We start from the raw sequence: 15,166 nt of genomic DNA, 5'->3' as shown, positions 1-15,166 counted from the left end.
AGCTATCAAATTAAGTTAGCTAGTTTAGCCAACTCAAAACACCCTGATCAAACAGAAGGCTGCTATGTTACAGTGTTTATGAGGTCATGTTGCACTTCCTAAGGCTTCCACTAGATGTCAACAGTCTTTAGAACCTTGTTTGATGCTTCTACTATAAAGGAGGGGGGATTGAGAGGGGATTGAGTCAGAGGTCTGTCAGAGTGCCACGAGCTGGTCACAAGCTGGTCACTCGCATTCACATGAGAGGTAGCTTGCTTTCCATCGCATTTCTGAAGACAAAGGAATTCTCCGGTTGGAACATTATTGATGATTTCTGATAAAAACATCCTAAAGATTGATTCTATACTTAGTTTGACATGTTTCTACGGACTGTAATATGACTTTTCGTCTGAACTTTCACCTGGACCTGCCAGCGCGTCATCAGTTTGTATTGTGTACTAAACGCGCAAACAAAAGGAGGTATTTGGACATAAATTATGGACTTTATCGAACAAATCAAACATTTATTGTGGAACTGGGATTCCTGGGAGTGCATTCTGATGAAGATCATCAAAGGTAAGTGAATATTTATAATGCTATTTCTGACATTGTTGACTCCACAATATGGCGGATATCTCTTTGGCTTGCTGGGCTCTGAGTTCTGTACTCAGATTATTGCATGGTGTGCTTTTTCGGTAAAGCTTTTTTCAAATCTGACACAGCGGTTGCATTAAAACCTGTTTGGGCTGCAAGCCCGACGTCGGAACGAAAATGACAACAGCTGCAGGGCGCGAAATTCAAAATCTATTTTTTTTAAATATTTAACTTTCACACATTAACAAGTCCAATACAGCATTTGAAAGATAAACATCTTGTCAATCCAGCCAACATGTCCGATTTTTTTAATGTTTTACAGAGAAAACACCACATATATTTATGTTAGCTCACCACCAAATACAAAAGTGGACAGACACGTATGATTATGATTATGATGTATGAATTATGATTCAAGTAGCATGCACAAGCCAACCGAAATAACCTAAAACCAACCTAAAGAACCCAGAAAAAACTACCTCAAATGACAGTCATATAACATGTTACACAATAAATCTATGTTTTGTTCATAAAATGTGCATATTTTAGCTATAAATCAGTTTTACATTGATGCTACCATAAATGCTACCACATAGCTACAGTCTGAAATCAGACGGGAGTAGCCAGAGAAAATACAGACACCAACGTCAACTACTAATTGCACCTCATAAAACATTTCAGAAAAACATATGGTGGATAGCTAATGAAAGACAGATATCGTGTGAATAGAGCCAATATTTCCGATTTTTGAAGTGTTTTACAGCGAAAACACAATATATCGTTATATTAGCTAACAACATAAGCTAGCATAAGGCAGCATTGATTCTAGTCAAGCGCTAGCCTAGCACAGTTAGCACAGTTAGCATAGAACAGTTCGACAGATATATGAAAAAGCATCCCAAATTGGGTCCTTATCTTTGTTGATATTCCATCAGAATGTTGTAACGGGGTCCAATGTCCAGTACAGTCTTTAGTTGGGTTCCAGAACGAAATATTTCCCTCTTTGGTTAGCAAGCACCACGGCTGTGCGGCGCTAATCTTTCTGTCTTCAAAAAATTCTTCCAAAACATCACGTCTAAAGTCCAGAATAAATTGCAATAATATAATTAAAGTATATTGAAAAAACATACTTTAGGATGATTTTGTGACATGTATCAAATAATATCGAAGTCAGAGATCATATTCACCTTTATCGACCTTCTTCCAGTAGCCGAGTCCAAATTCTGCCTGTCGCCCGGAATTTTTTTTTAACTGCGCAGGTCTCACAAGAAGGTGTGGTATTCAGTCCATGGACGAGATATTCGACTCCTTTCAATTCTCACTTCCGCATTACACCCTGATGAAGGCGTATGACGTGTTTCTACGGCCCTAAGTGTAATGACCTTTTATAGACAAGGTCTTAAAGAGACACATCGCATTTTGGAAATCTCAATTCGGCTGGGAAAATGGCTGTAAAAATAGTTCTGTTCGACTTAGAGTAATAATTCAAACCTTTTTAGAAACTATAGACTGTTATCTATCCAACAGTAGTAAATATATGCATATTGTAAAATCAAAAATTTCTTAAGAGGCCGTTTGAAAATGTGCACATATTTTCCAGCTTTTTCAATATTCACCCTGCAGCCTGAAGAAGTTTAAGGAGAAGTTTATCTAAAGTTCCATGCATAACACATGTATTTTCATCAACATTTATGATGAGTATTTCTGTAAATTGATGTGGCTCTCTGCAAAATCACCAGATCTTTTGGAAGCAAAACATTACTGAACGTAACGCGCAAAAGTAAACTGAGATTTTTGGATATGAACTTTACCGAACAAAACATACATGTATTGTGTAACATGAAGTCCTATGAGTGTCATCTGATGAAGATCGTCAAAGGTCAAAGGAGGTTGAGGAGACGCAGTACTTTGCTGAGATGACAAACCTGCTGGATGAGGTTAGACACACCTTAGTTGTCCAGTGTGTTGTGTGCCAAGTTCAGAGAGGATGACAGAAGCAGGATTCTCTGAGAGCGCAACTGACAGCTTCTGCACATAGTCAGATTTGAGACCAGCATTCTCCAGAGTGAGCTCTTCCAGACTGGAGGACTTACTAAGTGTGTCCAAAACCTGCTCACTGACCTTATACGTAGGTCCTTACAGTATAGTTTGATGAACCAGGTGTTGTATGCCATTGAGGCCACAATCACTGCTAAGTCCCTGTCACAAACACACAACAGTAACTGTATCGAAACTGGTACATTTTTAATACCTTTGATATCAATTTAGCAACTGGATTTATTTAGGCTGCAGCAGCATTCATTTGACAGCGTCTGCTCAATTCTTTCTCTCCTCCTCCCATTCTCTCACCTGCTCTCCAGCTGGCTGAAGTCCACACGATTAAACTCCCTGATGTCTTGAGAGTGATAGATAGTGTCCACATCCTAGGAGCAAGATTACCCATGAGTCCACTTGCTATAGTATATGACCCCCTTTAAAGTGCAGTTTTGTATATACAGTTCCTTCCAAAAGTATACACACCCCTTGACTTTTCCCACATTTTGTTGTGTTAGAGCCTGAATAAAACATTTCTTAAATTGAGATGTTCTGTCACTGGCCTACACAAAATACCCCATAATGTCAAAGTGGAATGTTTTTAAACATTTATCCAAAATAAAAAGCCGAAATGTCTTGAGTCAATGAGTATTCTACCCCTTTGTTATGGCAAGCCCTCCCTCTCTCTTAATGAACCTGATTGGTTGAGATTTGGAGTGACAGCTGGTTGAAAAACTGAAAAGATCCATTTCACTTCCCTCTTTTGGAACCCATGTAGGGGACAACAGTGAAATATGAGCATTTGATATTGTGCTTATATGTAACTTGACAACAAAGACTGACTGTTAAAGATTATTAAGTAACATCCTTTGATATCCTTTAATATCTCTATTACACTCATTGATTGGTGATACAGTCAACTCCTATACAGTGTATGTAATGGTGGTTTGGTACTGTTGAGAATGCTTTCACTAGACCTAAATGCTAAAATCTGTAGCAAGTAACATGAATTTATTTGAACTGGAAATTATGAAAAGCACGTAGAGTGTGAACAAAGTTAAATGTACTGACTTCATGTTGTTTCTAATGATGTATGAAACATAACTACTGGTACACAAGAAGTTACAAACAGGAAATAAGTAAGACTTTTATTAATATGATACTAGAAACAAATAAAACATGCGTGTAGATGAGTGTGTGTCGGGGGGTTTGGAACAGAAAGAGAGAGAGAGAGAGAATGAAGGAGGAAGTGTTACAGTACGTTGTCATGGTGATGTTAAATCACTATCTCTAGTTTGCTAGTTTGCTGTCACTAGTTTGCTGTCACATGACAAGTCATTCCATGCCTTTAGAGGACACTGATCTATATATATCTCAGCACAGTCTTCCTTCCCAGTAGCACCTGCATTATCAGGCTGTGGGTCATGCCAGTACCTACACGGTTAAAAACCATCAGATATCATGGTTAATACCAGTACCAACAGGGTTAAAAACAGTCAGATATCATGGTTAATACCAGTACCTACAGGGTTAATAACAGTCAGATATCATGGTTAATACCAGTACCTACAGGGCAAAAAACAGTCAGATATCATGGTTAATACCAGTACCTACAGGGTTAAAAACAGTCAGATATCATGGTTAATACCAGTACCAACAGGGTTAAAAACAGTCAGATATCATGGTTAATACCAGTACCTACAGGGTTAAAAACAGTCAGATATCATGGTTAATACCAGTACCTACAGGGTTAATAACAGTCAGATATCATGGTTAATACCAGTACCTACAGGGTTAATAACAGTCAGATATCATGGTTAATACCAGTACCTACAGGGCAAAAAACAGTCAGATATCATGGTTAATACCAGTACCTACAGGGTTAAAAACAGTCAGATATCATGGTTAATACCAGTACCTACAGGGCAAAAAACAGTCAGATATCATGGTTAATGGTAGTACCTACAGGGCAAAAAACAGTCAGATATCATGGTTAATACCAGTACCTACAGGGTTAATAACAGTCAGATATCATGGTTAATACCAGTACCTACAGGGTTAACAACAGTCAGATATCATGGTTAATACCAGTACCTACAGGGTTAAAAACAGTCAGATATCATGGTTAATACCAGTACCTACAGGGTTAAAAACAGTTTGATATCATGGTTATTACCAGTACCTACAGGGTTAACAACAGTCAGATATCATGATTAATACCAGTATATACAGGGTTAACAACAGTCAGATTTCATGGTTAATACCAGTACCTACAGGGTTAACAACAGTCAGATATCATGATTAATACCGGTACCTACAGGGTTAACAACAGTCAGATATCATGATTAATACCAGTACCTACAGGGTTAAAAACAGTCAGATATCATGGTTAATACCAGTACCTACAGGGTTAAAAACAGTCAGATATCATGGTTAATACCAGTACATACAGGGTTAACAACAGTCAGATATCATGATTAATACCAGTATATACAGGGTTAACAACAGTCAGATTTCATGGTTAATACCAGTACCTACAGGGTTAACAACAGTCAGATATCATGGTTAATACGAGTACCTACAGGGTTAACAACAGTCAGATATCATGATTAATACCAATTACCTACAGGGTTAAAAACAGTCAGATATCATGGTTAATACCAGTACCTACAGGGTTAAAAACAGTCAGATATCATGGTTAATACCAGTACATACAGGGTTAAAAACAGTCAGATATCATGGTTAATACCAGTACCTACAGGGTTAAAAACAGTCAGATATCATGGTTAATACCAGTACCTACAGGGTTAACAACAGACAGATATCATGGTTAATACCAGTACCTACAGGGTTAAAAACAGTCAGATATCATGGTTAATACCAGTACCTACAGGTTTAATAACAGTCAGATATCATGGTTAATACCAGTACCTACAGGGTTAAAAACAGTCAGATATCATGGTTAATACCAGTACCTACAGGGTTAACAACAGTCAGATATCATGGTTAATACCAGTACCTACAGGGTTAAAAACAGTCAGATATCATGGTTAATACCAGTACCTACAGGGTTAAAAACAGTCAGATATCATGGTTAATACCAGTACCTACAGGGTTAATAACAGTCAGATAGCATGGTTAATACCAGTACCTACAGGGTTAAAAACAGTCAGATATCATGGTTAATACCAGTACCTACAGGGTTAAAAACAGTCAGATATCATGGTTAATACCAGTACCTACAGGGTTAACAACAGACAGATATCATGGTTAATACCAGTACCTACAGGGTTAAAAACAGTCAGATATCATGGTTAATACCAGTACCTACAGGGTTAATAACAGTCAGATATCATGGTTAATACCAGTACCTACAGGGTTAAAAACAGTCAGATATCATGGTTAATACCAGTACCTACAGGGTTAAAACAGTCAGATATCATGGTTAATACCAGTACCTACAGGGTTAACAACAGACAGATATCATGGTTAATACCAGTACCTACAGGGTTAAAAACAGTCAGATATCATGGTTAATACCAGTACCTACAGGGTTAACAGCAGACATATATCACAGTTAGAACATCACAATCCTAAATAATATACAGACATGTTTCATCTTAAAGGAAGTCAGTGGTATGGATAAATATGAGTTGGCACAGCAACACATGCTGAAATCAACTGAAATTACAATACAATAGGTGTTCCAGCAATAACCTCCTTAATCTGACTGTCCCAAATGGAATCCTATTTCCTACATAGTGATGGACCCTGGTCAAAAGTAGTGCACTATACAGGGAATATGGTGCCATTTGAGATGTACCCTTCATGTCATTATTCACATTCTATGTAGGTCTTATGTACTGTATCTGTCCTGAAAACACAGGCCACTTTTCATCCATGGATATAAGGTCACCACAAGTACAACATGACATCTATAAAAAAAAAAGGCTTCATTATAAACTTTAAGAAAATAATTTTCTGAGTTAGTTCAAATTAGGTGAAGGTTGGGGTTAAGGTAAGGGTCAGTTTTAGGTTTTGTCTATAATCTGTATGTCAATGTGATGCTGGTCAGAAACATCCCTCATGTTGGGTATAATACCTACTTTTATAAGTGTTTGTCTCCCCCTACTGGCTGTTTTCTACAAGCTCAGTTTCTTCCTTCTATTACCGTGACCTTGACCCATAGAAATAAATAGAGGATTCATCTGTATCTGTTCCATTTTAGCTACAATCCATAGAAAAACCAACCCAGTTGACAACCTTGACTACTTTGACATGGTGGAAGGATGGTGGAACCCCAGGTTTTCTTCTCAGAGGAGAGGAAGTAGAAACTGCAGTCAAAGTATCTCCATTCCTCTTGACAACGCTGCTCTGCTGAAGAGCAAAGGTGAACACATTGAGAAAGTTAGCAAGTTTCGTTATACTCTTAAACCCATATATATACTATTACTGTTGATTTGACTTCTAATTAACCACCGTTATCTCACCTATCACAAAAAGATTTGCCTGAGCTGGCCTATCTCTTTAGTCAGGTTGTTGTAGCTGGTCTCTCTCTTTAGTCAGGTTGTTGTAACTGGTCTCTCTCTTTAGTCAGGTTGTTGTAACTGGTCTCTCTCTTTAGTCAGGTTGTTGTAACTGGCCTCTCTCTTTAGTCAGGTTGTTGTAACTGGTCTCTCTCTTTAGTCAGGTTATTGTAACTGGTCTGTAACTGGTCTCTCTCTTTAGTCAGGTTATTGTAACTGACTCTCTCTTTAGTCAGGTTATTGTAACTGGTCTCTCTTTTTAGTCAGGTTGTTGTAACTGGTCTCTCTCTTTAGTCAGGTTGTTGTAACTGGTCTCTCTCTTTAGTCAGGTTGTTGTAACTGGCCTCTCTCTTTAGTCAGGTTGTTGTAACTGGTCTCTCTCTTTAGTCAGGTTGTTGTAACTGGTCTCTCTCTTTAGTCAGGTTATTGTAACTGGTCTCTCTCTTTAGTCAGGTTGTTGTAACTGGTCTCTCTCTTTAGTCAGGTTATTGTAACTGGTATCTCTCTTTAATCAGGTTGTTGTAACTGGTCTCTCTCTTTAGTCAAGTTAATGTAACTGGTCTCTCTCTTTAGTCAGGTTGTTGTAACTGGTCTCTCTTTAGTCAGGTTGTTGGAACTGGTCTCTCTCTTTAGTCAGGTTCTTGTAACTGGACTCTCTCTTTAGTCAGGTTGCTGTAACTGGTCTCTCTCTTTAGTCAAGTTAATGTAACTGGTCTCTCTCTTTAGTCAGGTTGTTGTAACTGGCCTCTCTCTTTAGTCAGGTTGTTGTAACTGGTCTCTCTCTTTAGTCAGGTTGTTGTAACTGGTCTCTCTCTTTAGTCAAGTTAATGTAACTGGTCTCTCTCTTTAGTCAGGTTGTTGTAACTGGTCTCTCTCTTTAGTCAGGTTATTGTAACTGGTCTCTCTCTTTAGTCAGGTTGTTGTAACTGGTCTCTCTCTTTAGTCAGGTTATTGTAACTGGTATCTCTCTTTAATCAGGTTGTTGTAACTGGTCTCTCTCTTTAGTCAAGTTAATGTAACTGGTCTCTCTCTTTAGTCAGGTTGTTGTAACTGGTCTCTCTTTAGTCAGGTTGTTGGAACTGGTCTCTCTCTTTAGTCAGGTTCTTGTAACTGGCCTCTCTCTTTAGTCAGGTTGTTGTAACTGGTCTCTCTCTTTAGTCAAGTTAATGTAACTGGTCTCTCTCTTTAGTCAGGTTGTTGTAACTGGTCTGTAACTGGTCTCTCTCTTTAGTCAGGTTATTGTAACTGGTCTCTCTCTTTAGTCAGGTTGTTGTAACTGGTCTGTAAATGGTCTCTCTCTTTAGTCAGGTTGTTGTAACTGGTCTCTCTCTTTAGTCAGGTTATTGTAACTGGTCTGTAATTGGTCTCTCTCTTTAGTCAGGTTGTTGTAACTGGTCTCTCTCTTTAGTCAGGTTATTGTAACTGGTCTGTAATTGGTCTCTCTCTTTAGTCAGGTTGTTGTAGCTGGTCTCTCTCTTTAGTCAGGTTATTGTAACTGGTCTCTCTCTTTAGTCAGGTTATTGTAACTGGTCTCTCTCTTTAGTCAGGTTATTGTAACTGGTCTCTCTCTTTAGTAAGGTTATTGTACCTGGTCTCTCTTTAGTCAGGTTATTGTAACTGGTCTCTCTCTCTTTAGTCAGGTTATTGTAACTGACTCTCGCTTTAGTCAGGTTATTGTAACTGGTCTGTAATTGGTCTCTCTCTTTAGTCAGGTTGTTGTAGCTGGTCTCTCTCTTTAGTCAGGTTATTGTAACTGGTCTCTCTCTTTAGTCAGGTTATTGTAACTGGTCTCTCTCTTTAGTCAGGTTATTGTAACTGGTCTCTCTCTTTAGTAAGGTTATTGTACCTGGTCTCTCTCTTTAGTCAGGTTATTGTAACTGGTCTCTCTCTTTAGTCAGGTTATTGTAACTGGTCTCTCTCTTTAGTAAGGTTATTGTACCTGGTCTCTCTTTAGTCAGGTTATTGTAACTGGTCTCTCTCTTTAGTAAGGTTATTGTACCTGGTCTCTCTTTAGTCAGGTTATTGTAACTGGTCTCTCTCTCTTTAGTCAGGTTATTGTAACTGACTCTCGCTTTAGTCAGGTTATTGTAACTGGTCTCTCTCTTTAGTCAGGTTATTGTAACTGGTCTCTCTCTTTAGTCAGGTTATTGTAACTGGTCTCTCTCTTTAGTGGGGTTATTGTAACTGGTTTCTCTCTGTAGTCATGTTGGTTATATAAGAGAAAAATGCTTCTAAAGAGAGTCTTTGATGCATCTGTTATCTAGAAAGGATTGAAACATTTTGCTACTGGTTAAAACACAGTTTCTTATTGCTAATGTAAGTGACAGGCCCAAAAAAACAGACAGTCTATGGCCGCACACTTCCTCCAGGACTGCTGCGCAGAAGAAACGCCATGCTACAGAGATGGAAGAGATTGAACTTCACTGAGTTCACCCCATTAGATTGCACTATAAAGATAATTGTTTTTTCAGGAATCAAATCAATGTTTTATCAGCCCCTTTTCAATGCAACAAACCAATACAAATATAACTTTGCAAGATTGAGTCTGTGATTTTGTTGTAGGCAGACGCAGAGCACAATGGAGTAAAAATGTAATTTGAAAGGGGTTTGCCCAGGAGTGGTCTTTAAATCACCTGCGAGTGAATGCGCATTTCACATCAGTTCAGATCAGAGCGCAGAGTCGCTCGTTTGCACATTTCTTGATATTCTTTGCTTGATTAGTTATTAGCCCAGTTATTGTAACGTCTGCTTCCAACTCTCAACCTCAAACATGGTAGATCACCTGAATGCAGCTCACTCCCCAGATCCCAATCACCTGAATTCTGATCACCTGTTCAAACATCTGTAGGTCGTTATCACACACTCTTTAGTTCAGTTCTTTGCATCCCATCACTGTGAGGTATTGTTTGTTTTGTGACACACGGCTTTCGTAGTGCTGGTTTTCCCGAAATTTACTCCTCCCGTGTATGATAGTTTTTGCCTGCCTCTCTAACAATGCCTTTTGCCTATTCACTGCCTGTACTTTAGCCTACCGAATTTCCTGTTATCTACCTATTGCCTGATCTCCCGGACTATGTTACTAGCCCTTTTCCCTGCCTGTACTGTTGTCCTTTTGGACCCCCTGTGTATGACCTTCTGCTGCCCCTGGACCCAGCTACCTGCCTCCTCCTGTGGTCCTTTGCAACAAACACCTGCTGCGCCCTGCGCTTGAAACCAGTTCTCTGCCTCCCCTCGTGTTCATTACAGTTATACATTAGTATAGGTCAGTAATGGGGAGTTACTGCTTCCTACAAGAGCACACAACGTGTAGGCCACTTTTCAATCTGTCTTTGAAAAACCAGTCAGGTTAAAAGCTTATGTCTTAATTAAAGGGGAAATGTTGTATTTTGAGACAGGTTTGAATATGCAAATAAGCCAATAGGCAAAGGGGAAGTCTACATTGTCTAATTTGCTGTATGGTTATAATAATTAATTTTATTTTGTAGAGTGCTGTCTTGCATAATACAACACAATACAATGCCATTTACAGTCACCTATTTGGCCCATGGTGTTACAGACCAAATAAAACAATTATTAATTAATGTCAAGCCCTTTACAATGTAAAACGTTTTTAAGGCAATTTGTATATTGCTGATTCATCATTTATGCTAGGGTTTGTGCAGATATCCAAGAATTTTGCAACATTCAGAATGAGACTGATGAGGTAAACAATAATTAATGGACGACTAAAATGATAATGATATTCTAACGATCGTCGTCGGGAGAAGGAGAAGATGACCAAGGTGCAGCGTGGTAAGTGTTCATTATTTTAATAAAACAACTGAACACTGAACAAAACAACAAAAATGACAAACGAACAGTCCTGTAAGGTGACGAAAAACACTAAACAGAAAATAATCACCCACAACTCAGAGGGAAACAGGCTACCTAAATATGATTCTCAATCAGAGACAACGATAGACAGCTGCCTCTGATTGAGAACCACACACGACCAATATTGATATTGAGTGAATTCGGGTAACGGTAACTCGTTAAACAAACAAACTTTTTCCATGGTGCCCCAAGATTACTACCCAATTAGTTATATGATTAATTTAATCGCGTAATAATTGAACGTGTTTGTTAATTGAGTTGATAAAATAATTGTCATCGCATTAATGATACAAATGACACGACAGAGCGAAACAATGTGAGAGATCCGGCCGGCTCACCAGGATCCATTCTAAATAGTATGTAGTATGATTAGAACACAGTAGTTTTAGTCAGTAGTAGTCAAGACAGATGTCAGACACGGTCTAGGTGGTTTGTCTAAGAGATCCGGCCGGCTCACCAGGCTCCATTCTAAATAGTATGTAGTATGATTAGAACACAGTAGTTTTAGTCAGTAGTAGTCAAGACAGATGTCAGACACGGTCTAGGTGGTTTGTCTAAGAGATCCGGCAGGCTCGCCAGGCTCCATTCTAAATAGTATGTAGTATGATTAGAACACAGTAGTTTTAGTCAGTAGTAGTCAAGACAGATGTCAGACACGGTCTAGGTGGTTTGTCTAAGAGATCCGGCCGGCTCACCAGGCTCCATTCTAAATAGTATGTAGTATGATTAGAACACAGTAGTTTTAGTCAGTAGTAGTCAAGACAGATGTCAGACACGGTCTAGGTGGTTTGTCTAAGAGATCCGGCCGGCTCACCAGGCTCCATTCTAAATAGTATGTAGTATGATTAGAACACAGTAGTTTTAGTCAGTAGTAGTCAAGACAGATGTCAGTCACGGTCTAGGTGGTTTGTCTAAGAAGCAGGTTGACAATAAACATCAAATAGTACAACAATCAAGGATATATTTTAGTCATTGACCTTTTCTTAATTGATCTGATAAAGGGATTTTCATATTCATATGACTGTCTGACACCTGTTATTGGATCCTGGGGAAACAAACATTTGAAATAGAGGGTTGACAGATGCTTTGGTCTAGATAAGCTGCAGAGACATGGAGCATTCTTCACAGTTACCGGAAGAGGGAAGCATTTCACTTAACCAGCTAAAGGCATGAATGACAGAGAAAGTTTAGACTAGAGTTATTCAAATCCAGTCTCGCACAATAGGGGTCAGTTCAGTGAATGCCTAAATTCAACACACCTGGACTTCCAGGTCGGTTAAATTAAAAAAGTGATTTGCCTGCGGCACTCCAGGACCACGGTTGCCTACAAGGTGCAGTACTTCCCAACCCTCTCCTCTGGGTTCACCAGACAGGCACACCTGCATCAATAAGGCAAGGTGTTGATGGTTAGTAGAATGAATCAGGTTTGCCAGTTCAGGGCTATAACCAAAATGTGAAACATCTGTTGGTCCCTGAGAAGAGTGGACTGGACTGGACTGGGGGCCTCAATCTTCACTGTAGTGCTGCGTTCCATTATTCTGGGTGATTGATTAAAGTGGTATATTGACTATCAGTAATCCAGACCTGAATCAGTCCCTGATTAGAGGAGAAGGATGATGATGAGGTTTAAGGGTCTTTCTGTACTGTTACTATGGGAACCTTTATTCAGTATCAGCAGTGGTGTTACCGGTGTTGGTCATGTTCACACATAGCTCAGCATGAAATAAGTGTGAACAAACAATTCTCAGAAGTCATGTGGTGTTGTGTGTTTGTGTGCATGTGTTTACTATGCTATGGTGTTTGAGGGGTACTTGTGCCCGTATGTGCCTGTCCTTAGCAAGAGAGTTTACAAACTGAAGAATAATAAGAAAGAAAAAAGTGACCTGAAATGCCAGATGGTTTAACCGCTCCAAGGAGGATAAAATCAAACCAGCAAAACAGATTTTCTGCATTCAGTCAAATAATGACATTTGTTGTGCTGTCTATACAGTGGCTGGACTCCAGCATAAACTTGGCACATTCATCAACTATGTTCACAATCACTAAGGTCACATCCCAACAGTCTCAACCTGCTACCTTCCTTTCCTTGTCTCCTTTCCTTTTGTTACCACCACAGATCTGAAAGACATCACCATATGAATGTAATGTGATGGAACTCTATACCAGGTCTCTCACATCTCAGTCATAACAAAGTAAAGGAACTCTGTCAACCTACCAGGTCTCTCACATCTCAGTCATAGCAAAGGAATGGAACCCTGTCAACCTACCAGGTCTCTCACATCTCAGTCATAACAAAGGAAAGGAACCCTGTTAACCTACCAGGTCTCTCACATCTCAGTCATAACAAAGGTATGGAACCCTGTCAACCTACCAGGTCTCTCACATCTCAGTCATAACAAAGGAAAGGAACCCTGTTAACCTACCAGGTCTCTCACATCTCAGTCATAACAAAGGTATGGAACCCTGTCAACCTACCAGGTCTCTCACATCTCAGTCATAACAAAGGAAAGGAACCCTGTTAACCTACCAGGTCTCTCACATCTCAGTCATAACAAAGGTATGGAACCCTGTCAACCTACCAGGTCTCTCACATCTCAGTCATAACAAAGGAATGGAACCCTGTCAACCTACCAGGTCTCTCACATCTCAGTCATAACAAAGGAATGGAACCCTGTCAACCTACCAGGTCTCTCACATCTCAGTCATAACAAAGGAAAGGAACCCTGTTAACCTACCAGGTCTCTCACATCTCAGTCATAACAAAGGTATGGAACCCTGTCAACCTACCAGGTCTCTCACATCTCAGTCATAACAAAAAATGGAAACCCTTTCAACCTACCAGGTCTCTCACATCTCAGTCATAACAAAGGAATGGAACCCTGTTAACCTACCAGGTCTCTCACATCTCAGTCATAACAAAGGAAAGGAAACAACCATAACCAGCAGAATTAGAATATTGGGAAACTGTCTAAATCATACCCTGGACACTGGCAGGATAGACCACTGAAAACCAAACACACACTAATGTACCCAGAGGCCTTTAGTTATTTGACATGGTTCATTCTTCACAGCAGCCAGAAGAGGGCAGTATTGAACTCCACCAGCTAAAGGAAGGATTGGCAGACTAAACTCAGACTAGACAAACCTCTTTCTGGACTGCTGCAGGTACTGCAGGATTGTGTCACAACTACAGACCACACTGAGCTACTTAGCTAATCGGTCAGTTCAGTGATTGCCTAAATTCAACACCTGGTCTTCCAGGTTGGTTAAATGACAAACGGGAAGTGCCTGCAGCACTCCAGGACCAGGGTTCCCTACTACACTGTACAGTAGGTGCAGTACTTCCCAACCCTCTCCTCTGGGACACCAGACAGGCACACCTACACCAATTAGTCAAGGGGTTGATGGTTAGTAGACTGAATCAGGTGTGCCAGATTAGGGCTACAACAAAAATGTGAAATGTCCGTTGGTCCCTGAGGACAGGGTTGGGAAACCCTGGACTGGGGGCCTCAATCTTCACTGTATTGCTGCTTGCCATTATTCTGGGTGATTGATTAAAGTGGTATATTGGCTATCAGTAATCCAGACCTGAATCAGTCCCTGATTAGAGGAGAAGGATGATGATGAGGTTTAAGGGTCTTTCTGTACTGTTACTATGGGAACCTTTATTCAGTATCAGCAGTGGTGTTACTGGTGTTGGTCATGTTCACACATAGCTCAGCATGAAAGAAGTGTGAACAAACAATTCTCAGAAGTCATGTGGTGTTGTGTGTTTGTGTGCATGTGTTTACTATGCTATGGTGTTTGAGGGGTACTTGTGCCCGTATGTGCCTGTCCTTAGCAAGAGAGTTTACAAACTGAAGAGTAATAAGAAATAAAAAAGTGACCTGAAATGCCAGATGGTTTAACTGCTCCAAGGAGAATAAAATCAAACCAGCAAAACAGATTATCTTCATTCAGTCAAATTATAACATTTTGGGTGCTGTCTATACAGTGGCTGGACTCCAACATAAACTTGGCACATTCATCAACTATGTTCACAATCACTAAGGTCACATCCCAACAGTCTCAACCTGTTACCTTCCTTTCCTTGTCTCCTTTCCTTTTGTTACCACCACAGAACTGAAAGACATCACCATATGAATGCAATGTGATGGAAC

The sequence above is a fragment of the Salvelinus fontinalis genome, unplaced genomic scaffold, assembly GCF_029448725.1.
Source record: "Salvelinus fontinalis isolate EN_2023a unplaced genomic scaffold, ASM2944872v1 scaffold_1325, whole genome shotgun sequence".
Classification (NCBI taxonomy): Eukaryota; Metazoa; Chordata; class Actinopteri; order Salmoniformes; family Salmonidae; genus Salvelinus; species Salvelinus fontinalis.
Note: the sequence above shows the minus strand (reverse complement) of the source record.